Source organism: Ischnura elegans, chromosome X, assembly GCF_921293095.1.
Source record: "Ischnura elegans chromosome X, ioIscEleg1.1, whole genome shotgun sequence".
Lineage (NCBI taxonomy): Eukaryota > Metazoa > Arthropoda > Insecta > Odonata > Coenagrionidae > Ischnura > Ischnura elegans.
This window is the reverse complement of record NC_060259.1, coordinates 84,021,536-84,048,336: the sequence shown is the minus strand read 5'-3', so window position 1 is coordinate 84,048,336 and position 26,801 is coordinate 84,021,536. Positions and strand designations below refer to the sequence as shown.

Sequence of the window (26,801 nt, the reverse complement as noted above, 5' to 3'; positions counted from 1 at the left end):
AGTTGGGTAGAAAAACACCCTGCACTCGTGTAAGGTTATCCGGGAATTCCACCGGGTCAGGTTCTCCAACTCCATCTCGGCCGACGTTTCGAGGAACGAGTTGTCTATCGTCATCAAGGCCCTGATGTCGATGGACAACTCGTTCATCGAAACGTCGGCCGAGATGGAGTTGGAGAACCTGACCCGGTGGAATTCCCGGATAACCTTCTACGATTCGATACGTCGGGAAAGCCTGCGATCATTCTTCAATACTCTGCCTTTATTAGGTGGACCTTCGGTTTCAGATAAGTATAAACGGTGCAACTACCTTTCTTGATATAGGAAAGTAGACACAAATGATTGGCATAGCAGTCATCTCGTCCTTTCGCTTATCTGAAATGTGAAATTTATGGGTGGAGGAGGATATAAAAGGACCAATAGTGAGGCCGCACGAGTAATACGACTAATATAACCACATTTACGGGTGCTTTCACCTTCAAACAGTGACCAACCTACCCCAAGCCTTGCTGTTTTTCCTCAATCGTCAGGAGGTTTTTGTGTGATGAAACATCATATTCAAGGCGTGGAAAAGGAGATAATAACCGGAAATTGAATATTTTTTGGGTACGAACGACGTAAAATGGTCAGCAATGACGAGTATAGTCGATATATTGATGGAAAATAATGGGGAAGCTGTAAATGTTAGGAATAGATTGCAAAGTTAGCCTAATTTTATGACAGCATTCCTAGACATCGAATAATTTGGAATGAATTCTACCAGGTTACGGGTATGATTGCAGTTGTACAACAAAGTCAGTGGTTATTGAAAACTTTGAAAGTATTTCGCTCTTGGCCACTTGGTAAGGCCAAGTGAAAAAATAGTGAGGGGAAAAGTTGATTCTGGAACTTCATACAAAAATTCGGGGTAATGTCTATGGGGCAATAGTATTAGGTCAGTATACGTGTCTTGAATGGGTATCCTTCGCCATTGATGATATATTTTTAATATTTTCGCTCAATCATTTTCATTGATTTTGCATGTTGTTATTATATATCTAGCGTTTTTAATACTTTCTAACCCAGAGCTGCTTCTGAGAGAAATTGAACTTCATGACTTCTCATTTTAAAAATACGAAAATCCTCTGCTCAATGATAATTACTGTGGCAGCTACATATGTGCATCCACTGTATAGTCTAGACCAAGCACCAAGCGATTATGATCTTTTTCTCGCATTGTAACACTTCCTGAGTGTTAAGAAATTGGTATCAAGAGAAAATAAAGAAAAACGGGTACCATAGTTTTTCGCCAAAAAATACCAATACATCTATGGGAGAGGAATTATGAAGCTATCATTAAAATAGCAACAAATTATCGAACAAAACGGTTCGTATGTGACCGAAATCGAACAATCCAAAGCATGTTAAATATGGATTTTTTTCCCCCAATCTAACATTTTGCCATTAAATTTTACAGCAAAAAGAACACGTAGTTTAAATCTGCCCTGAATAGACCTATGTATTTTTGATGTTACTTTGAAGCAACATTGAGATATAATGGGTCAAAGGTTATTTTCGTGAAGTTGTGAGTTGTCCAGTACTGTTTAAATCACTGGGAAGCATAAACGCATGTGCCATCGGCGCGAACATCTAAATGCTGCTTAAATAAAAAATCGAGACTAGATGCTCATTGTTACTACAACATTTAGTGGTATGGATAGAGTTTATCCTAACGGGAATGCGGAGAATTGTCGTGGAACTTTTCACCAGAGAATATGAAGACGTGCATTGAACCACGTCACCAAGAGGTTTAAAGTGGAGTTGCAGCACAGAAGTTGATCAATGAATGAAGAAATGAAAGTTTATTAATGTTTATTAATAAAACTTTTGGATTTACCCGCGCCTTGTGGCAAAAAAATCAACGTTTTTTCTCCTCTTTCGGGGATCTCTTCAGGAGTAATGTGCCCGTATATGCGTACATTAGTCCTAAAGAGGTCCCCGGCAGAGTGAAGAAACGTTGACTTTTACAGACGCAGGTTGACCCAAAAAGTTTTATTATTGGCAACATATGGACCGCGAAATAATAAATTCATCAGTTTCCCAATAGAGCAAATACGATCTCTTACAACAATTTCCTCTCAAAAAAACAAAAAAATCCTGTCATAATTCTATTTGCAACAAAAAGAAAAAAATCCAAATAAAAATTACCACAAGCATGCGATGAGAACATAGAGAATCAGGGGAAAATTATTCACATAACTTGTGACAGCACATCATAAAAATAAATATAATTTACTGACGTAATTCCTCTCTGAGGTAATCATTAAGAAGCCATTCTTGTAGCTGGATAGATAAGATGAATTCTTTAGAAATGACAGCAGGGAATTCCAGAGGTTGCGACTAAAAATGAGAAAAGAGTTGAGATAAGCGTTTGTTCGAGGTGCAGGGCGTAGGAGGTGGGAAGGTGATGCGGAAGCGTTGTCGACCGGAGATTTTTATTGCCACAGCAGCTGTGACGGCGGAGATTGTCCGTGGTCATCGACCGCTAAGTACACTCCGCAGTGCCCCGCGCAGACGGCGGCAGAGCCTCCGGAGAGCGTTGCACAACGGCTGTCCCCCAACGGAGACGCATCGCCACGCCGCGCCGACCGTTGGAGCGAAGCGGGACAATGCGACCATCCTGGGTTCACTCCTTGACGTCCACTGCTACAGCATTTGCTACCAGGACGTGGCCAGAAAAATATTAATTTATAGTGTTTACCTTTTCGAAGTATTGATGTTAAAGCCATTCCTAGTAGCTATGGTTTTTGCTAATTTAAGTTCTCTACCAAAGTTATAGGCCGGATTTTGTTACGTCTATTTAATTTCCATCTGTATATTGTGTAATACCTTTTCGAAGGTCTTGAATCCTACGCCTCCCGGCCTTGATTGATAAAGCCTGAATCACACGATCATATTGAGGACGTGGTCGAGCTTTATTAGATTTACGAGGCTTTGTTTACCCATCGAAGTTAACTTATATGATATCAGTTGAATCACTACTCTAGCTACTGTTATAAACGCTACTATTATACAGGGTTATTCTAAATGGTTGGCCCATTTTCAAAACTTCGTATTCATTCAAGTACAAATACGAAATGAGCAATCTTTATACCGATGGAAAGGGGAAGGTTTGTAGTTTTTTCATAATGAGTGATATCAATTTATTTTGTAAATGTATTTATTTTTTAATAATTAAATTGGCAGATTAATTGAAATGGTTGTGTCATTTGGAATAACCCTGCATAATAGGTTGTCCCAAGAGTGCCATAGCCCTTTGTGATGGTAGATGTGCTTACACCATACATACTTTCTACTTACATTCGAACATATACGACTGGCATATATGATTCAAGTAGGACAGGAAAAAATAAATTCCAGTTGCGAAAGAGCTTTTCGCTTACGATTGCTTCCTCATAATTAATATAATAAAAAATATCAAGCTGAAGCTACATTAGCATACGTAATCATATCAACGTAGAGGTTGGCGATATATACATGGCCATCGGCTCCTACTACGTATAAAGATGAATTTCTCCAAGGACGCAAGAAGATCGAATCAAGATCGGCCATGTCTTCGATCCATTCGTGTTCCCTTAAAGTAGCTTTGTTAGTCACTGTCTGTACTCCGTCCGCATGCAAGTTTTTATTTCACCAGATTATCATACAACGTTTAAAAAAATGGATGAATACCAAAAAGTCACTTATCCACTCATGTCAGATCTCGGACGCATTATCTATGCGTGGTATGGCATACGGCCAAGGCGCCGTGGAGAGTGATGAATCCCCCAAAACTGAAACCTTAAATCGCCCCTGATTAAAAGTCGACCATTCAAATAGACGTAACAAAAGCTGGCCCATATCTTTGGTAGAGAACTTAAATTAGCAAAAACCATAGCTATAAGGAATGGCTTTAACATCAATGCTCAGGCAAGTCGCTTGACCACTAACGCTCTGAAAATATCTACCAAACTATAGAATTCTCTCAGTATGGTCCCGAGTAGAATTACCCGCTGCGTCAAATTACCTTTTATTAGAATTTTTTTTATAAAATACAGAATATTGTCCCTAAAAATAATTGAAATATTTCATTTTATAGCCCTTTGACTCTTGATAAAGTTTTGTTTAATTATAAGTACAAATATGATCCTATGGACAAAAGTGGTATGTATAAATTATCGTGTGAGGGCTGTGGTATTTGTTACGTTGGCCAAACTGGTAGAGCCTTTAACACATTCAATGCGGATGATATTTTCACCGAAATCTCCAGTGACGGATGGGTGATTTTCCTTCATAACGGTGGTCTTGGAAGTAATACAACAGAATTTGCAATTTTTTTTGTTTCTATTTCAAGCAATTTGTAAAAAACCCTAATGACATACATGTATGCCACCCGTCACCAGTAATTGACAATTCACGCAACCCGCATTACACACATGCAATTTTCCTTGTATGAAGGAGTGAACTTTTCATATTTCCGTTTATAATACTTCTTCTACCATTGATTCTTTAGGTTAATGACGGAAATATCTTGGAATTAGTCTTTACGTGTATTTTTTTTGTTTCAACGGCCGTAGATTTAATTTTTTCAAATCACAGAAGTAGAACACACAATGAACGGCAAGAAAAATATAAATTTATGGAATAAACATTTTTTTAAATCTATGTTGCCTCAGAGTTATTGCAAAATTGAAACATTTCAATAAAAATTCTTACAAATGTTTATGATATATTTGAAAGCAAGGCCTTAAATAGTGCCCTGGTTGACCTTCACATTCTGGGCAAATTGCAGTCACTGTCCTACGGATGCCTTCACGGTTAGCGGAGAAATGAAGAGCCTGCATCATTCCTAAAAACCTATCACGGCACATTTTCTCCCGAATATCGGTACTCACACTAATTCTGACCTCCAATCGTTAGAAATCGTGTTAACCCTAACTGCGCCCATGTGGAGAAGAAGGCCCGGCCAAGTTTCCAGTTCTCCCTGTCCAACAGCTTCCAATCCATTATGCCCTTAGTGAAGGCCCTTGGTGAAGGATTTCGGAGGAAAATGCTTTCTGCATTTTTCTCCGTCTATGAGAGGATTATTTCAAAGAAAATATCATTTGCAAGTTGAAATAATCTCTGGGAGTGCCGCTGGTAGGGAGGGACTCCAACCTTGAGCCTTAAAAATTATCCTGCAAAATAGTACAATTTGTGTAATGGAGTGTTGCATGATTAATACCTTACTTTTTATGAAAATTAAGACTGTATCTGTACCTAACACTAGAATGTATTAATGACCTACAAAATGAAAACACCATAATGATCAGAGGACAAGTAATTGATGCGGAGCAATGACTGAGAAAATATGCCGTAAAATTAGGAAAAAAACCCAAATTATGTAAAAAACGTAATTTGCAATAATAATTTTAAAATTATTTATAAAGTATAAAATACGACCTTATGGACCGCATGGAAACATTTTGGAATAAAATAGTAAGTTTTGAGACGGGAATACACGTTATTAACAAAAACAAAGTCTGATAATAATTTTTGTGGTTGCACATAATATATGAATAAATTAAAAAATAAGATAAAAATACTATTTCAAGGGAATAAATAATGGTTAAATGCCGTAATGCTTAAAATACCTCTGAGTCTATTTTTTTCGGCAATTTCGTTTACAAAGCTAAGGAAACAAATAAACGAGTAAAAAAATACAGACCAATACTGTAGATAATGTAATGCAGTGTTGCATACGCCATTAATATGTTATTTTTTTATGAAAAGGAAGAAAATCTGCAACTAACCCAACACGTATGAATAACTCAGAAAATGAAATAAAATCGAAATGAATAGAGGATTGGTAATTGACCTAGAGAAACGAATGAGAAAATATGCCGTAAAAGTAGAAAAAATACCCAAAAAAAAATCACCCAGGATAAACGAAATTTGCATTAATAAAAAATGTTCCAAGCAAAAGAAATTCAAATATAAAATCATTAACTGAAGCACCGCACTAAGATCATTTTTTTATAATGTAGTGAGTATGAAACGGGGATAAATATCTTTAATAAAAAAGTTAGTCTAATCATAATTTTTGTGATACCACATAAAATATGAATAAATTAAAAATGAAGGTAAAAAAACAAATTAAAAAAAATAATCCATATGTAAGACAAGATTATGATATTTACGATAAGAATGATGAAAAAGAGACGATGGAAATGAAAAGAAATATCTCAACCTGCCAAATTGTTCCAAAAATAGCAGTAAAGTAAACAAAAAAACACTAAAAATGAAGGAACACGTAGAACTAGAAACGGACACTTCCGCAATGGTGTAAGGTCAATCCCGAACTGCGGGAGGGTGAAAAAGTAACGCTAGGCGCGCTCGGAGCACCCTAGTGACCAGCGGAAAAACGTACTCCCGAAGACATACATTTATGTCATCCGCCTGAGTGGAAAAGCCCTCATGACATATATATATGTCATCCGCACTGAATGTGTTAAATAGAGAGTGAAGGAACAAAGAAGTTTTATACATAATGATGGAGAATCTTGTTTAGCAAATAATTTTTGCCGATGCAATCATTTTAGTGACTTGGACATAGATATTTTACATTGTGATGACGAAGGGTTTACATTAGATTTTGTGCAAAAATTAGAAATTTTCAGTTGCCCAGATTGACTTTGTATTGATGCTTTATTCTGTCGTGACTCACCTTTAACTGAAGCCTCCCTTTGATGGAAAAACCTTAAACTTCGCCCACACCATACTTTGTGGTTTATTTTATGCCATCGATCTTCATTTATTCACCCAAACTGTTTCCCCCTCCCACTCTCCTCACGCCACTTCCATAAACCCCCTCCTCCTACCTTGGCTCTGCTATAACTAAATGAGGGTGTGTTTGTTTCATCACCTAGAAAAAATAAAAAAACTCATAAAAACTGTTGCAAAAAGAAAAAATATATATAGTTTATGAAAAAAAAACAATAAAAAAATAAAATGCGAAAAAAATAAAAATATATAAAGTTAAAAAAATTGTATTTTTGTATTTTATTTTAAAAACGTTTTCGTCTAACCCGACCATTCCCGAATTCCGATGTAGGTTAGGTTCAGCTCTTAGCTTTAGTGTGAATTGCATGCGCTCACAACTAGGCTGCCTTCATCTTCTCCTTTACTTGCACTGGAAAGGTTACACTGATACACACGTCGTGCCATTTGTCTCCTTAGTGCGATTAAATGCACGGTCATCCTCGCTGGTGATCCACATACTCACCGGAAGCTGGTCCAGTGCCCGGGTATATAACTTGGGGTGAAAATCGAGAGGGTGGCGGTTTCATTGCCTTGACAATGACAGTGCCGAAATCATGTTCGGTAGTGGAGTAGTATTAAAGTGTGGAAATTAGCATATTTTGTGTAAACTTTACATTAGTGTGAATTGGATGGATGTAACAAAAGCTATTGACTCTTGGGGTAACGTCAGAAAATCAACCTAATGCTGGATGGCGATATTTGGTGGAACTTGGTGACAGGATACATAATGAAAGATACAATGGATGGAGCATAAAATTCATTGTATCTACACATTGTATCTACAATGTAACTACAATTATTAACACAATAAAAGATACAATGTAAGATAGCAAATAAAAATTATGTTCATAATAAAAGATACAATGGATGGAACATAAAATTCATTGCATATTTTATTATGTTAACGTCAGAAAAGGTAGCTTATTATGGCGGCAATCCCAATACATGGAGGGGATATACCTTGGCGTGTCTCAAAATGCGTGCTCAGCTCAGTGGTGTGAAGATTTCAAGTAAAGAGAGGGGAGTCGCTCTTGCACGTGCACCCAAAATTTTAAATTCCTCCACTTCCCTCGCCCCAAGAAACGCAGATTCGATGACTCAGTCGATTGTGTTTTTAAAATGATAGCGGTAAATTTATTTATTTTTAAATCATTGAATAGAACAAATGGCTTCGTCTGCAGATGCGTGTTGCGTGCTACGAAACGGAATGGTCCAATCGTCAGCCATTTCCATGGCAAAGGGCATTATTACCCATTACGACGGAAGAATTCTAATTTTCTTAAATCATAGGACATTATAATTTATGCATGCAGAAACTCATGAGTTAGAGCAGCATCAATAATACGGCTTAGTTTCTGTGTTTATAGTTTTTGGTCGAAGAGGCATCATTCAGCAATTAACAAATTACCCACAATAAAACGATATGATATACTCTGATATGCTACTAGAGGCCCAATTCAAAATTCACGCCTACTGAGTCAGTGAGAGGGAAAGTATAATTTAATGAAATAGTTCTATAACAATAAACTTCGATTGGTCCCTCGAGTTTGGCTTTTTTATGCCCACTGATGACCCTTCGCAAACAAATGAAGTTCCTTGGTGTAGGTATTTGACAATTAAATGAATAATCCGGTGAATGTGATGAGCATTCAATTTTTTTATTGCATTCCACTGGAGTTCGACAAGTCTTTCATTACGATTGATTGTCCAATGTAAACTAGGTATATTTTGATAAAAGCTACTCGAAAAGCACCGTTTTTATTTTGAACGTAAAAAACGATTAAATCGTTGCCAAATCTCGATATCAGAATATTAAAAACAATGTAAATGACTATTGGTAATTCTTATATATGATTGTTGTTTACTGAGAGTGTAAAATTAAAATGCTTTAACCATCTATTTTCAGGATACGAAGGTGTTTTCCAGTTTATAGGATATGCCAAGGTATGGAAATTTGATTTAAAAAATATTGCATGATACACCGAAGCTAAATTCCTTCTTAATTATTATTATATTTTTTGTTTACTTGTCCATATTTTCTATGCATGATATTGTTAACTGGCATTGCAGTATTTGGTGGTTATGGTGAATTTTGTTTTAAGTCAACATCACAACTTAATTACCCTCAATCACTCACAAGAGTTGAAATTGAATATGGTCAATGAAGCTGTTAGCCAAGTGTTTATTTTATTTTATTTTTTATTTTAAAGAAATATAACCACATACAGTATATAGGGACTTGCCATTTTATAGTGGCCAGGTAACAATACATAAATTAGAGGACGAAGACGCAACATAACATGTAGAAAACAATAATTACATTTACAAAAACAAAAGGACAACAAGAAACTGCAGTGACAGACTACTTCGGTGACAGATAGGATAGGGAAAGGCTTATGAAGGATTTCAATGGAAGTGCAAAGGGGTCGATGTGTGGAGGGAGTGAGTTCAGCACAGAAGTAATGCGGTAGAAAAATGAACGTTTAGTGAGTGAAAGTCTCGGAATGGGCATGTGGATTAGGGGATGAGAACGGGTAGGGCGGGGTGGAACTTTAAAATAAACGTTTTCTGAGGATTCGCCAGTTGTGTTAAAGAAAACATAGTATTCGGGTTGTCTTTCCTCAAAATCAGGATCCGCTCTGCTAAAGGACATTGGGTATTTTTTCCCGAGTAGAAAACCCATATAGTTTGGCAAAATTTAAGAATTCTTTGCCCGAATTTCACTAATAATGAGAAATTTATGGATCAGGCGTAAAAAGTCAGGGTGCAAACATTTTAAATTGTTGGAGGAAATTGATCAATACTGTCGATTTATACGCGATCAATAGTTTAGAAACAAAAAATTGTGATTTACTAATCGTATTTTTTCTTCTAAGTGAGGTTAAATTTTGCAATAGATATTATATATTTCTCTCCATTGCTTTTCGGGTCAGCTGCGTCGAAGTTCAGCTCTGATGACGTTTCGTTCGATAACATTTCGTGGCCTATACTTGTCACTTCTTCAGATCAGGTCAAGTCACCTCAGACCTGATCCAGTTCAGACCACCATAGGCCACGAAGCATTACCAGAACTCAACTTTGACGCAGCTCACCCGAAAAGCAATGGAGAAAAATTCAATCCAGTGCTGCGAAAGCCTCTAGCAAAAGATATTACTTATTTTCACTAGCCATTGTATTTGGAATTTGGGTTAACTACGAAACTGTCATATTTTCTTGACTCAATTCATCACTGAAATGTCCTCGGGCGAGAGCTTAAAATACATTTTGAATATATGCAATGGATAATATTCGCAACGAAAAAATATTGGACATAGCCGAGATTCGAACCCTGATCTCCCGATTACCGGTCAGGCGTGTCACCCAATTACACCACCAATCCATCTTCTAGGAGCGAGCGTCAGGATGCGAAACGTCGTGGTGTAACTTCATCCTTTGTGTATTTTTTGCACCCATTCGCGTTACTGGGTGCAAAGTCACTTGTTTTTATGCAGTCCATACATTTTGAAGACGAAGTAGAGGCTTACTATTTATTGTTCTAGAGCTGGCGGAAAAATAAATTTCTAGAATATAACTGTACGAGCGTGATGCGCTCGCTCCCAGCGGGCTTCCCCCGCTCTTTTCAATGCAGGTCCACAGAGGGATAGGCGCTTTTCTAATATTAAAATGTAAAAAAAGGCAGGGTCTTATGTACAAATTGAATTGGAATGTTCATATACAAATTGAGGTCAGAGGACCTCTTTAAACACAACATTGGAAGTAATTACACTATCCTCTGTTAAATGCACAAGATGACTCATACTTACGTATCAACAGGAGACTTGAATGTGGAATCAGCCGCGTTTTGATAAAAGTTATTTAAAGAATACGAGATATTGTTGCAAATGAACAAATGTATCAGTTTTTGCGCCGTTAACGTCAGGATTATTTACCGGTTTTTGTTTTTTTTTTTTGTTTTTTTTGTTCTTTTTTGTTTTTTTAAATTATTTAAAAACCAATTTTAGGAAACAATAGCGATATTTTGGAAGTAAGATATGCCGTCGCATGTTCTCTGATAAATTCTGTGCATTTTGGTAACTCATTTGTAGAGTTTGGTTGCGTACAAGTTGAGAAAAAGGTATCTATACAGTAGAAATAATATAGAAGATTATCTAGTTCCATCGCGTGAGTTATTGGTTTGCATAGGTTGAATGTGACGAATCCCAAGTGCACGCGTTTCCACCAGTTAGTTATGCTGAGTAAGCGCGCGGGGGAGCAACGTGAAGCTTCGACGCGGCAAGTCCCTCCGCCGTAATTTCCGCTTTGGCGAGAGGCAACGATCCTCCGGACGAAAGGTCAAACTTTATTCGCCCGACGCGGAGGAGAGCGATCGTGCGATAGCTCAGAACGAACTGCACTGCAAACTTTCTAAGACCCCATTCCATTCCCATTCTCTCCACCCTATTCATGATCTGCATTAATTTTCAGCATTGCGTTCATTTTAAGTCGTTCGACTCGTTTCCTTTGCAGCTTCCCTTCCATTGTATTGCATTCAGACATAAATGCAACTTTACAGCTCAGCTATAAATGCAACGGCACAAGACGAAGGGCATGGATTCAATAATGTTCACTAGTATATTGTTCGTTGCCAGCTGTGTGAGATGACATCTGTTTCGAAGATTATACTTGGTGGAAAAAGGCGCCTAACAAGGGTAGACGCGCTGAGTCTACCCTTGAGTAAAAGTCGACCGTTTCAAATGAACGTAACCAAAGCCATTCAATTTTCGGGTAACGTTAGAAGAGGCAGCTTACTATGGCGGCTATCTTAACGAAACGAAGAAGAACCTTGAAATAGAAACTATTCGGAGAATCCCCTAGCTGGAGAATGAGGGAACCGAATCTTATAGTTCTCTGGCACTGTCACCAATCAAAGTTAAGTATAGAATTACATTGTTCATTACTTTTAAATATGCTTGGGTTATTTCCATGCGTAGAAAAAAACGGAAATAACGTAACTATAAATCGTTTACGCTATGCTAAATTGAAATGTGCGATTTTCATGGGAGAATTTCATTATTTCTACCCAAGTTGTCATCCGAAAACTGCCTTTGCTCTTTTGGCTGTGAATATGGTTAGTTAAAAAATTATGAACTAAACCTAATGCTACGGTTATGACTGAACACAATGGGTATTGTTGCTTGCATACTAATTATTCGTCAAATTAATGCGCCAATGATACACATTTTCATTTAAAGATTGCAGATGTGTAGTTAGTACTTGGAGTAAGCAAGCATTAACAGCAATAGCGCCATTTTTCCGTAACGGCCAGTGTTTGAGTAAGAAGCGCATTAGTTTCGAGAATGTACTTCTAAATAGGAAATTTAACGTGATTATCACCCCTTAATGGAAAATATTGATCAATATCTATATTAATTTAAGTATACCGGAACTAGCCATGGAAATAACTCTACGAAGTCCCCCGCAATGCACAGAGAAATCCTGGTCAAGGCGAATGATTTTTCCTCTGTGACGAAGGATTTTTCGCACATTATCTATACTCTATTATTAAATTTTTTTCTTGTCTTGACCTCTATTTATTAATGATAAAAAGTTCCTTGAGTTTAGGCCTAATGATGCAAAAGTATTTTGCCGACGTTTCGGTTTATTTGTAAACCATCCTCAGGGATTTAAACGAAAAAATGAGTGTGCAATATTCATTCATAAATGAAAGGTTACAAGCAAATATTTTACAAAAATATAATAAAAAAGGGAAGGCACAAGAATTTTATTATTTATAATCTATAATCAATCATATTCTAATATTTACAATCGCCATTAGATGACTGACTGACCTTGTTGTGGTCCTTGATGTAAACCAGAGATTACACTAAATGTATGAGAGGTTGTTACTTATACTTTTACCTTTTTCATTGGAAATAATAGAATATTCATATCAGAACTGAGCCACATGCGCCAATACAGCCCAACTCAAGAAGTAACAGACCAAGATTTACCTCAAGAAGGGCTCTGTAAATGTCAGTAAAAATTACATCAACTTGCTTGTTTACACCGAAAGAGTTATTTATGAAATTATTAAATATGGATGAATTATTAGAAGTTGACATTACTTTTCGAAAGCCGTGTTGTTCGATAGTCAATATGTGCCTCAACATGGGAGGTCAAGATTTAAGACCAAACCTCTTCATTATTTTGGTGGGATTGGATTGGATGGTTTTAAGTCGATAGTTTTCTGTCTTAACTTTATCCCACGACTCAAAAATGGGCTTCACAAATCCGAGTTTTCAAATATTTGGAAAGACTGGGGAATAGTTTGTTGATTAACAAAAAAATATGGTATACTAATATGAAAGCACAGTTTTTCAAGATTATAAGTGGAATGTTTAAAGGAACACATCTTACATCTGTACTATGGGGTTTCAATACATCCTCAATGCCATTGGCAGTCATAGATAAGGATCCAACATTTAAAAAATGTGGAAAGATCAAAAATGTTGATTTGGAACTCCTTAGTAGGCGACTCAATAGCTTTTACGATTAAAAATCCACGACGCTTAACTAATGAACAAAACTTTTAATGTTCCACGTGGCACTCTCACGCCTTCGCCACATGACTCTTTTTGTATCCCGTATGTATTATATTAGTTCCAGAAAATTTCTCGGGTTTTCCACCGGTTGATATCGTCCATGTCTCCCGACGTTTCGAGCAGGGACTTGCTGATCATCCTCAGGGGATCTTCCGAAGGACGACATCAACCGGAGGAAAACCCGAGAAACTTTTCTGCATCTGATACGCCGGGAAAACCTAAGATCATACATATATTAGTTCCCTTTGAGCATATAGTTCTTTACTTTTCTTTCCCTTCGAGAAAATAGCTGTCTTCGCGCAAATAGAGTTTCCAAAAACTATTTTACCCTGACATTTTATTTATCTTGAACAAACTTTATAGGGGTAGAGTCATATGAGATTTCCGAAAGTACAGCAAATGAAAATAGCGAGCATAGAGCTTACGAGAAAATAATGCGCGTAACGACTAGCGTAATCAACAAAGACCTGCGCCATAATTTTTCATTGCCACTGCACTCCGATTACGCGACACTGAATTTAATTCATTTTCTGGGGCATCCACGCCTGCCATTGCTTTTATTTTCACATCTTACGACGTAGTTTGATTTTCTCAGGAGTTTTTCCAGGAAATGATCGTTCACAGTCGAGAAAAAAAGTTGAGGCAATTATTTCCTACGCAGACTTCCAGTGCTCAATATCCACTCCAATACCTTTGAATTGGAAACATGAAAACACTTAGGTACAATTCTCTTAACATTAGTTTGAGATTGTCTTTTTATCTAAATCTCCCATTGGATGATTTCAATATCCAGGGTACTCCCCCCAGAGTAACTGTAATGTTTTTTCACGTACTTTTTCCTAACCATGAAGGATAAATCCAAATAATAATTCTTATCGGCCTGGTGAATGAAGGCCTGCAACATTGTTCGGTCTCCTTCTTAATAATAGACGTTACTTACTAGGATTGATTAAATTATCCCCGGCAAAACATATCCTCTGAATGAAACCATTCCATATTCTTTCTCGCAGTGCTGACAAGCAATTACAAAATAGAATACTAAGTGCAACTACATTCGCGTTTATTCTAAAATCGCTCTTACTCCCAAGCTCAACACAAAAGCGGTGTGATTGTACACATTAAACGCATGTTTTACAGTATATATTTTTGGAACTGTAAAACAGCTTTATCGTTTCGCGTGCGGCAAAAATATGAACATTATTTTGGTAGAAAATAGGGATTTTGGTAAATGGATAACCATTTTAGACCATTTATGCCATTTTAATTAATGTTTAAGCCTGTATTAATCAGGAATGCCTCTGGAATATCTGGATGAATATCTTCGCGCGGCGGAGGGAGAGTTGCCAATCATAAAGCAGCGAATATGTAATAAAAGCAAACATTCCATCTGTTTCTTGAGCGATGACAATCGAATGCGCTAGAATTTTAGCTAGCTAAGGTAAAGCTTTTCTTGAATAGACGTTAGCACACACATTTTCACCAACTTCTTATTCCGAGTTGTGTCATGAAAATCTTCAACCCGCATGACTCCAGAAACATTTGATCTATTTACATTCATCATTTAACATTTGATACATGTTCAAAAACTAGTCATATAAGAGCATTTTTGGGACTACTTTGTTAGCCACCCACGTATTCGGTCGCAGTACGCGAGGAACACAAAATATTACTTGCTTAGAAATATTAAAATTCCGCACTCAGCTTTTATTTCTCCATGTGAAGTATGAAAATAGCGCTAACTCCAGCATTGCATTTGAATCATATCAAATGTATTCCTAGACACTTTAAAAAATTTTGGTTAGTGTGATGTTGTTCCTACCCATTTGGCTAAACAAGTAAAAACGCCCCTAGGAGTAGGAAAACAGTATTAATAAACATCCAATAAGAAGATAATTATTCGCCACAATAAATAAGCGAATGTAATCCAGGGAATCGATGAATATCCAACTGTCATTTATTATAAATAGGAAGGGTCCTTAATAAGCCTGCCGTTAGCTATTTTTTGTTTAAAAATCAGTTTAAGAGTAACGAAAAAATCGGAGGAAAATATTTATTTATCAAGTCTTGGCGAGCACGTTGGTAGTGTTGGTAGAACGTAGGACTCCCGACTGTAGGGTTCCAAGGTTCGAATCCGGGTGAAGCCCCCAATTGAAATCCTCGCGGTGCGATATGGCCCAGAGAATTGAATCAGCCGGTCTGCTTGGTAAGAGTGAAATTCTCATTCTGAAACGTTAGCTGGGGAGGAGCCCTACCATTAACGTTTCAAACCTTAGTTCCTGTTTAAGGACTGAGTGAATGGCGGATGACCGTGCAGTCTAAGCTTTAAATCAATTTCTAATTTGGCTTTATTCATCTGTTTAATGTAAACTTTCGTGTTGGCGCGTCAGTAACTTTGGAGCTAATTGAAGAACTCCGACCTTATTTCCAGCATACCCTAGTTTCACTGAGCACAAACGCGATACTAAGAAGGCTTCTCACATTCGTTTCTCCTCATCGGAGAAAATGTAGTTTGCCATAAAATTCTGCGTAAAAACGTAACTCTGAACAACAAGATTTCAATAGCAATAATCACCTTCCAACTAGTAATAGAAAACTTTCAACTATAAGCATTTATTGGTCAAAGCACATAAAGGAAACAGCGCATAATAGATTGTAAAAGCAGATAGAAATTTACCAAAAGAAAATTTATGCTTGTGAATAGAAAAAAATGAAAATGTCAATAAGTACAGAATCTATTTTTATTGAAGTAATTTACGCATAGATCAATGCTGAAAATTCAATATCTTCTCTTCCGATTTCTAGACGAACTAGCACCTCTACGGAAGTTTAGAAGGGTAAAAACTATCGTTTTAGATTCGTGGTGAGATGGAATATTCGCATGTACTTACAGTATACCATTTATCAACATATTTATTTAAAGCGCTTCAAGAGGGAGGCGACTCATAGTGAACAATTCAGTCAGTCAAGGCAGTGAGCTTATTTTTGGCGTACGTAATTTGATGTACTCCCAAGCTATAAAATGTTAACTTAATCTCTCCACTCTGGGGAGTAACTGAAAGATTGCAAAAGACTAGAAACCCCTGAGACTCTCTATGATAGCTTACATTCTTGTACCTAAAACACAAAAAAAGTTTAAGCGGCAATACTGAGTAATGGGCAAAAAAATCACTGTGTGAAACGAAAGTCAGGAGACAAAGCACTTCACTGGATACGGGAATTGAAGAGCTTCGAAAACATCGGCCTTTAAAGGTGTACCCCTTTATCTACATTCCCCTGACTCACAATGCCCCATCAAATGGGTTCGTCATGGAGAGGATGCGTTCCCGCGTCACTCCCCTTCCCGCGCCGCCAGCCATCTGCGACATTGAGAGCGATTGGTCCCAGCAGACTGCTAGCGCAGAGACTCGCATCATGGGTTAACAAGGCGGTGATTGGATTCATGCAATACAAGGGAGCGCAGTCGCGGTGGGTCATTATAAGAGGGTCACTACGCAGTAATTACCTGCGGCATGGGATATATTCTCCAATAAATTGTTTGTTAGCTGAATATCGGTGATGAAAAATGTAGTTTGCAATTGGCTAACTTTGATTGTATTGTTTTGTAATAAAATGTTTGCGTCGGTTGGCGAAATTTAAACAATAGCCTCTCCACTGCATTGAAGAAAAAGTCATTTTTAGTAGGTATGCATAGTTTTGATATACTATTTATTACTATCGCCAGGGTGAGATTGCAATCTAATTGTAAAAATAACTTTCACCCTTACATTATTATATAATATTAGGGTAAAAATACCTTAGCAAGTTCACTTGAATATGATTATTTTCAGAAGTTTCCATGGTGTTTACAATGGTGAAACTTGGCACAAATTAAAATAAAGCCAACAACCAAAAGGCCTTCTCAAATTTGAGATTAAAAACTACGTACAACAATTACTGTATGAAATATTCATTTTATTTTAATATAAAAGTTATTGTTATGAAATTAAACGATTGAGGTTCCAAAATCCGCCTATGGATGTTAATACCTTGTCTGTATGAATGCCTATGAATGTTAGATACCTGTCAATTCAGGTGCATGTATGTGCGATAGTCATTTGACGATTTTTATGAATATGATGTATTGAGATGAATTGTGGAAATATTTGTCGCTTGAAAATACCCCTCCGAAACAAGAATTTAAGGAAAAATTAGTTTAAAAGAAATTCAATTTTTCAGGACTGTAGAGATCGTAAAAATTTTTCATGGGATGAAGGTGTTAAAATTTATTAATTTTTTAATTTACTGCTCTAGCGTCAACTTGGAACCTGCCATCCTGCTAGCTGGTACTGCGATTTGGAAGGCCTCTTTTTCAGGCTGAAGGTTGGTCATCACGGAACGGTGTCAAATCAATTGGAATCTGAGCATGCTATTAGAGAACCTGGAACCTTGAGCCCATAACTCGTGTCACATCCGCTGTGATTCTAAACGCTACGCATACTATACAAATCGTTGCAAACTAGCTTCTAAATTATCAAGAGAGTATACAGTCATAAACGATATAAACACACAAATTACAGGATAAAAGCGTTTGAAGCGGCTTACTTGAAGGGCTAAACCACTTAGGACAGCACGGTAATTTTTTGAACATGATAAACGATACATTAACAAGATATTAAATAATGACATAATTATAAAAGTAGCGGTGTTTTAATCTACAGAGTTTTAGTCGGTACTACTAGTATTGATGCCACTACTTCATATTTAGTTACCAATTTTATACGTTATTATACGCGCATACAATACGCTGGTTATTATGGTGCCTGATGCAATGGTGCCGATTATGATAGCACCGAATAAAAATATATGGGTCAAATATAGTTGCTTTTATAACTATTTCATAACAATCTTCCACAAGGCTACGCTAGAATATATTTGATTCATTATCAATTGAGGTGTTATCTTTCGACCGTAGGTGATTAGCCAAGACTTAACTGTAAGAATATATATTCATCTAAAAGATGCAGGTGACACCTTATAGATTTTTTAAACAGTGACTAATATGAATTCTATAAATTATATGCATTGCTGAAGATTGTACAAGATGGTCGTAATCTTTTCCGGCGTACAATACCAATGAATTTTATCACGCTTCGCCACTGGCTCGTACTCTGAAATTTTTTCCTGGTGATACTTCGAAGTTTGTGTGGTTTATCGTCCACAGGACATGGTGGCAAATAAAGATGACACTGAATCCTCGGCAGAAATGTGCAGTGACCAGAAGCCGAATAAAATTATTACGTTCATAAAATGGTAACTATTTCGGATACCACTTCTTCTTTTTGACTAATAGACCCGATGAATTGGGTGGATGAGGCAGATGCCTTGTGGAGATCTATTACGAGATATGAAGTGAAACACTTTGCACTTTACATCTAATAGACCCGAGTTTCAGTGAATAATCACTCTCATCAAACATAAATTGGTATCCTTTTATCGTATTATTGTTCCCGTAGATGCGTAACGGAAGGGAAGGTAATTTTGAGATAGGGAAGAGGAAAGGTAAAGATATTAAGTTAATAGGGGTAATGTCTCGGTCATTCAAATTTTTCGAAATTTGACTCATGATGGTGATTATTCACTGAAAACGAGATCACTCATTTAAAATGTAAATTGTCATTGATAAAAGTTATTAGTATACAAAAAATTATAATTTAATACCTCAAGTTAAAAGAAGATATAGAAAATTTCGTTCAAATAAAATAAATTTTTAATATACACACTTTCATGTTCCTCCGACCCAGCATCCACCACGTATTGGTTTTGCAAATCATTTGCATTATCTCCTACGTAGGAGGTTATAGACATATTTCAAAATGGGATCTAAAATGAACGATTAAGAGGAATTGGAAAAAAAAGTTAGTCCAATTATCAGGATATAAACTGGGTAGACCAAAAATGTGTGCCTTTATGTTAGCTTATGGCTAACTGAGGCGCCTACTACAGATCGCCGGGTATTACACCACATTCTCGATCATTTGCTATCATCCGGGGAAACAGAGCCGAGGAATTATTTGATATATTGGTCGTCATCTGATAGTTCTTAAAACTAGGACCGGATCGTCGAGAATCGCCCGGGATGCATGTCCCTGAGGCAGTGGGGTTAAGGTATTTTGCGTTCGAGATAACAATGCTTCGTTCCAAGGCAGGGAACGCCGATTTCAGTGCCAATGCGGGAAACGAGGCTCCGCCATAGGAGAGCGCTATCTCAGTTGGGTATCGCCCTTGAAAGCGAATTGGTGTAAGGCCATGGATTAAGCCGTCATCGCGCGAAGGGCGGCTTTGCAGTGCGAACGCAAAAAGTGTTAACGGAATTATGACATCCTGAAGCAAGAAAGAACTAAATTAGCAGAATAACTGAAAAGAGTGCAGAATAGATGACAGCTTCGCAGATGCGCAATAATTTGTTCTCTCCGCAAAATATATGTGAACGTGTTAAAAAAAAGTTGCACTTTGAGTACTCCTAGCATGCTCTTCAATTTAATGACATTATGTCCTTGAGACAGCTGTGGTCCCATACCTATAAATGCAATAATTGCAGATGAAGTTTGATGACGTAAATGTACGTGTATTTAGCTATTATAAAAGTGTTATTAACTATAATCCTACTCATTGGATGTACAGTGAAAATATGCTATTCAATACTTGAATCATTCTTCGATAAGAGTGAAGGAGTATTTCACTTATTTTCGCTAAAAAATTATAATATCTGCCCGTAAAATCGAAAACTTCTGGGAAGCAAGGGAGCGGTCAATTTACAAAGTTCGTTAAAGCTACGTGCAAACAGAGCATCAAAATGGGCAACATCGACTGAATCCCTATCTTTCTTCGCACGGAACATTTAATTTAATTTCTACAACGAGGTATTTTTTAAGCATTGTTGATTTCCGCAGTATTCACCGCGATAAAAGTAAATGGCCATAATTTGAGAGAGTTCGCGTTAAATTGTCTTGGAAAACTGATTTTAAAGTTTACTAAAATTTAAACGAAATCTCTTCATTTATTGAATTTCTATATGAATGCAATGAATCAATAGCTCCTCAAATAAAACAGAGCCAAATGTGTTTCTAAATATTGAATTGTACTGATAAAGAGTTGAAACTGTTGAAAATTATACCCATTTCAATATCATTTAACTCAGAACCCCTAAAATTAGTAAGAAATAACAATGGTAAAACTCTTCACTGTATCATGCTGCAAATGTTATCTGGGTAAACTTACGCTGAATGTGTTAACATCCGATAGTAACGGAAACTTTTCTCCTTCAAATTGCAGGAGAGACTCGGTCTTATATGAGTTGATGATTTGGTAACTGTCGTAAAAAGCAAGTCATACCATGGGCTATAAAATTCCAAGTGGCGGTAAAATATTTGGGAAAAATATTTTGGGAATAACAGGGAGAATAGGCGTGTTAAGTTTGTGCTAGTAGTTAGAGTAATCCAGAACCCAATTATACGCATTTGGATCAAATATTCATTTTTATTGAAAAAAATTACAGGAATTTATGCAATTTTCCAATAAAAGGGCAAAATATGTTTTATTTTCAGGTAGAGAGAATTAATATACAGAAGTAGACTGAAATACGTACATAATATGTACTATCCAGTAATCACTAACTATATACTGAGTTTCAAGGAGCTCAGCCATCGGATGCAACTCGAGCCGCAATTTGAGAATATTAAGACGATCTTGCAATCGCAATAGAAAGAGCTATTTATTAATTTTTTCCTTTCACTTAGCTTTTAGGCGCTGTTTGAGAAAGTGAAGTCGTTTGAATGCAGTAATTTTTTCACTGGAATAGTTGGTAGTGGCAATCGACACACTTTTCACCGTTTGAAACGGTTGAGTGACTTGCAGAAGAAGAATTGATAATTACGGGAAGTGAGCGGCTGCTAATGTAATTTCCGCCATTAAAAACAGATGGGCAAGTAGGCATTACATAAAGTTTTTTTAAGACTTGAGGATAACATGATAAAAGGTCTGTTACGCCTTTTCAGTGATGATACATTTGGAATAAATGCGGCGAGTGTATGAAAGCGATGCAAAATTATTTTAGAGTTAAATGATGAATTAACAAGTCATATGATTGCAATTGTGACACCCAATTTTCACGAATAGCAATGATAAGTACAGTTCATGTAAACTGTATTGGTAATAAAACGTGCAAAATATTTCTACAGAGTATGCTCAGCATTTCCATGCAATTCTTTATTAATGCTTTCGCGGCTCTTGATGATAAAAAGGTGACATAGGGGTTTATGCCGCGCGGTATATCGGATTTTACCCAGACGTTTCGTGACTGACTGGTGGTCGTTTCTTCAAGGGAATGGGCTATCCCCTTTGAAGAAGCGATCAGCAGTTGGTCACGAAACGTCGGGGTAAAATCCGATATACTGTGCGGCATACACCCATATGTCACTTCTTAAGCATTTTCATTTAGTCGACATCACAATATATGCACAAGTTATTTAACTGGCCGAAATGTTAACCTAAATTCTGTATCTAGAACACGAAATAATGTACTTGCCTCATAGGGAATGTACAAAGAAATGGAATGTAAACAGAGAAAGTTTATCTTAAGGTCACAGCGAAGTGAACTTATGGTATCCGTTCACAGTAGCGAAAAGCTTGAAGCAAGCAATCGGAGAAACTTACTTACGAATTACTTTCCGCCGTCTAGGAGGGTGGAGGCTTTGGACTCCTTTAGAGGATATGTAAGAGATTTAATCCATCCAATTATTAACTTTAGCCAATAATATTAGCCTAAAACTGTTACCTACGTCCAGAAAGCCAGCCTAGGCAAGGATTTATAGCAGAAATATATTCTGTAATACTAACAGATTTCCCCAATGACTATCATTTCATTATAATAATGAAAAATTTTAAACCGCTCATGCTGTGGATACACAGATGGGAACTTCGAATTGGCACGCGAGGACTTATCCCCGGTAATCCATCCAATAGGAGAGAGCTTTCCAAGCTTACTTTTCAAATCATGGAATTAAATGAAATGAAATCCACTGAAGCAATCTAAAGCCTCCTATCTCCCAACAACTTTGTATGATGATCTTTATTAGCAGTGCTTATATTTGGTTAAGGCACTGATGATCTTTGAAAGATTCACCAAGGCTAACAACCACGTGATAAAATGAAATAAAAATGGCAAGATTAATTGAACTTTTGATTAAACAAGGCAATTGTCTTAGTGTGAACGACGTGTTTCGGCTCAAAAAGCCATCATCTGGTATGAGATATCTTAATTCAGAAGAAAATCACATTTATACATTTATTGGAAGAATTACAGTCCGGCCGCCGAGAGTTGTCAGTTAACAGCTAGGAGGGGTAGGGGGCAAGGTTGCCAGGTAAGGAAGGGAAACGCCCACATCGCATGTAAACAAAAGGGTTCCGTGAAGAAATCAGCCAGAACGGACGACGAGTGTGAGGGATCCTAATGAAGAATCCTTTGTTTTTTTTGCGATTCGCAGAAAGGGCTTGTTTTGGTGGTCCAGGCTTGTTTCATTGCTTCACATGCACGTGACAACATTTTATGACTAGGCAAGGGTGTGAGGTGCATTTGGGGGACAGCGATTGGTTGCAAACCATGTTGGCGAAGGGTTCTCCTTTTAAAATGCCATCGGATAACTCTCGCCGACTGGACTGTAGGGAGGATTTGACCAGTTTGACGAAGGTAAAAATTCCAGGGTAGTTTCTTTGAGTGCTTGTTTTGAACCTTTTCGCTAATGAGAAGCGAGCGAGGAAATACCACCGCCGTTACCAAGGCTGGTATTATTGGAAAAAGTTTATCAAAGGTTGAAAATTGGCATATCGTTCGCTGAGTTTCCACCTGTTGCTCATCCGTACTCCCTCACGGAAGCTCGCTGAGTGCTCTGACAGCCCTTTCTCCTTCACGCACCAACTGGTTTCACTTCCAGCGACGTCTTCCGCCTCAACCCTCGTCTAGCGACCATCAAGGCCTTGTTCTCGGAGAGTGCACGACACTAGATCGATTTCATCTCTCCACTAGGGTTATTTATATGAGCAAGCAAGGTGACACTGAGTAGATATAGTCATCTCTGCATTCGTACTTCTCATTGATACTCTGGAGACTCTAGCCGCTAGATGGGAAAGATGGATTATCTTAATCAATTTCCTATTCAGGCGAGATCTATGGGAATTTTGTCATTCATCTATTATTGTATAAATGGAAGAGGATGTCTGTTTGTTTGCCCGCTATGCATATCCATATGGCTTCAGGGATTGCAACCAAAGTTAATTCGTAGGTGCATCTCTTACTACTAAAGTCCGTAGTGCTACATCTGGTTGAGTCCGACGCGTCCTTTGCGTCATTTCCTCATTACCGTTTGTTACGTCACGTCATACACTTCTGTGGTTGGACATACAGCCACGTAGGCACACCTTTTGACACGCTCAAAGGGGAAACATGACTCTAAAGATTCAACACTTCACTATTGATCTCCTTGGTGAAAATCTTTTGTTGGTTCAATTGTATTAGGCTCAACCATGTGGAAGTCAATACTCGAAAATGGAAAGGAGACTTCGTTGATTTCCACTGATTTGTTTCGTCCGTACGACATGTTTCAACTTCTGTGGTTGGACATACAGCCACGTAGGCACACCTTTTGACACGCTCAAAGGGGAAACATGACTCTAAAGATTCAACACTTCACTATTGATCTCCTTGGTGAAAATCTTTTGTTGGTTCAATTGTATTAGGCTCAACCATGTGGAAGTCAATACTCGAAAATGGAAAGGAGACTTCGTTGATTTCCACTGATTTGTTTCGTCCGTACGACATGTTTCAAACCATAGATGTCATTATCAAGTACAACAGATTTGAATGGTAAGCAAACATATATACTCCTCGAAGGGGATGGGGGAGAGAGTGGAAGGCAACCGAAAACCTTCCCCTCCCCCTCCTGACACCCACTCCTTCCACTCTTCCCCCATCCCCTTCAAGGAGTATATATGTTTGCTTACCATTCAAATTTGTTGGACTTGATAATGACCTCTATGGTTCGAAACATGTCGTACGGACGAAATAAATCAGTGGAAATCAACGAAGTCTCCTTTTCATTTTCGACCTTTTGTTAGGGTATGAATTCACATGTTTTTGGTCTACGCAAGTACATCACACATAACGATCACTGTTGTGGAGCGGAGTATATGCTAATACCGTGCGCGTTGTTTGGAAATAGTTTTTTTTTCTCCATTTTTTGCTGTTACATATGTATACCATCATCATACCTGCTTTGCTCTTTTGCCTAAAAATCCTACCTGGTGGCCATTAATTTCAAGTTCCAAATTTCCCACTTCTCTGGGTGCTATCCTGCTCGAGCAACGCCGGGTGGCCTGCTTGTATTTTAATTTAAATAACAACTGAACTTTGGCACGAATATTTTTGTGTGCACGACGCATTTCTTCTCACAGATTCATCACCTGGTAAAAGAAATCTTAATACAGGAGAACATCACATTTATACATTTATCGGTGGAAGGGGGAAGATTTGACAAGTGTGACGAAGTGGTTACTCCTTTTTCCCATCCCTTTCTCAAACTTGTCAAAATCCTCCCCACCTCCTCGTCAAAATGTACAAATGAGATTTTCTCCTGTATTATGTTGTCTTGTACCAGATGATGGCTTTGTAAGCCGAAACGCCCAACTTCTGTCAACGTCCAAGCTCCCATATTGAGTATCTGATAAATTGTTTCCTTACTTCTATTCTTGAATGCTCTGCTGTGAGTAGATTCTTCTTTTTGTGGAATGACCTATTCACCTATGCTATGCTACTGACAATTCCTTTCTAGCTTTGATCATCGCTGATTAATCAACTTAAATAATTGATATTGAATGTAATCCAATAACACTTTGCCTATACAAATTCTGCAGACAGAACGAACCATTCGATAAGTCACTTGTTCGGGCTACTAAAACTATCATGCACGAAAACTGTCATGGAAAGAAGCAAGAACCACCACGAGCAGAAGGGGAAAAATTCACCATTTCCGGTCTCTGTCACGTGGCCGCCAGCCCCTTCATCCACTTCCGGCGGCCGATGCGTCCACTATGCGAGTATGGCGTCACTCTGAATCTCCGTGCCCACGACAATTACCCTGAGACGAATGTTTTCGCTTCGCTTTCAGGTTCAGTTGGGTGGGCTCATGGGTTGACTCCTTTTTCCCGCGTCAGGAGACAAATGAGGTCGCTAACCGCATATACACACCGCACTATGATTTCATGCTGGACGCCACACCCTTTTACGGCTATATCGTACCTTATGGTCCGAAAATGAGCGAGAAGCTGATATTATAGCTTGGGAGTTCAGATTCTATTTCCTGTGGTTCAGCAGGTTAAGTAGATGTGCAATGAAGCTACCGAGACATGCTATATGATGAAATTCAGGAATAGCTCTCAATTCTCATCAATATCGTATGGGAGGTCAAACAAGTAGATTCTGTATTTAATTTTTGTACGTACACAGTGTAAACAATCTTGTGTTTAACTTTGCTATATTTTCCCTTGGTAATGGGCATGTCCAAGGTAAACTTTTGTTCACTCTATTCACAATTTTTGTTGGTGAATTACACGTTTACTCACTAATGGATTCCAAGTGAATCAGTCGTAACTGGCGCTTTTACAATATGAATGACCTCAAAAGTATCTCTTGCGAATTATATCTTTCATTATGCCCCAGTGAAAGAGTTAAAACTCCAAGAAAAAGACAATGGAATGAAAAATAAAATATATCAATGAGATCTAATCGATAGAAAAAATACCCGGCCGCATAAAATTTTCAAAATCAATATACTGTTCTGTACGTGTGTAGAGTAAGCTAATATCCAAACCATATGTCTAATGCAGTTTTACTTCAAGAAAGTGTCTATTTTAATACCATTAATTTATTAATTCTCAATACTTATCTCATAGTAATGCATATTGGAGGGATTCAAAAATATCTCATGGAGCAGTAACCAAGGATACCAATTTTCATATCATGCTTTTAGTTTGGAAAGTTTTCAAAAACATTTCTCAGAGCAGCTTTTGACTACTGCTTATAGTTCTAAAGCAGCTAATCAAAGGCGAGGAGATCAGGTATGACGATGAAAATCTGAAGAAGTTATAGAAAGTAGGACAGGTTTTTATAATAATAGACTCGTAATATCGACAATTTTTTTTACAAAAGCGTTGTATTTTACAGTGATACTGCTAAACACAAGAGATAAGAGAAATAATGCTGAGCAATGGATACAAATTGTATTATAAGTTCATATTTTATGGCCGTTACGTACATTTTCCGATTGGAGTTTATCCAAACGATACGCTGTTACAGTTAGGAACATTTTATTTTAA

General features: G+C 37.5%; 1 protein-coding gene across 5 annotated transcripts in view; it reads left to right on the top strand.

The window, feature by feature from the left end:
• The window catches only part of LOC124170593 (myosin heavy chain 95F), a 171,464-nt gene that overhangs the window by 56,549 nt on the left and 88,114 nt on the right, over positions 1–26,801 (top strand). For 4 of the 5 annotated variants that reach the window (XM_046549409.1, XM_046549408.1, XM_046549407.1 and 1 more), the window contains exon 2: positions 8,723–8,760. The exons of the other annotated variant lie outside the window; for it this stretch is intronic. The gene's annotated coding sequence lies outside the window, so the exon portion shown is untranslated. The remainder of the gene's footprint in view (positions 1–8,722; positions 8,761–26,801) is intronic. 5 annotated transcript variants of the gene reach the window in all.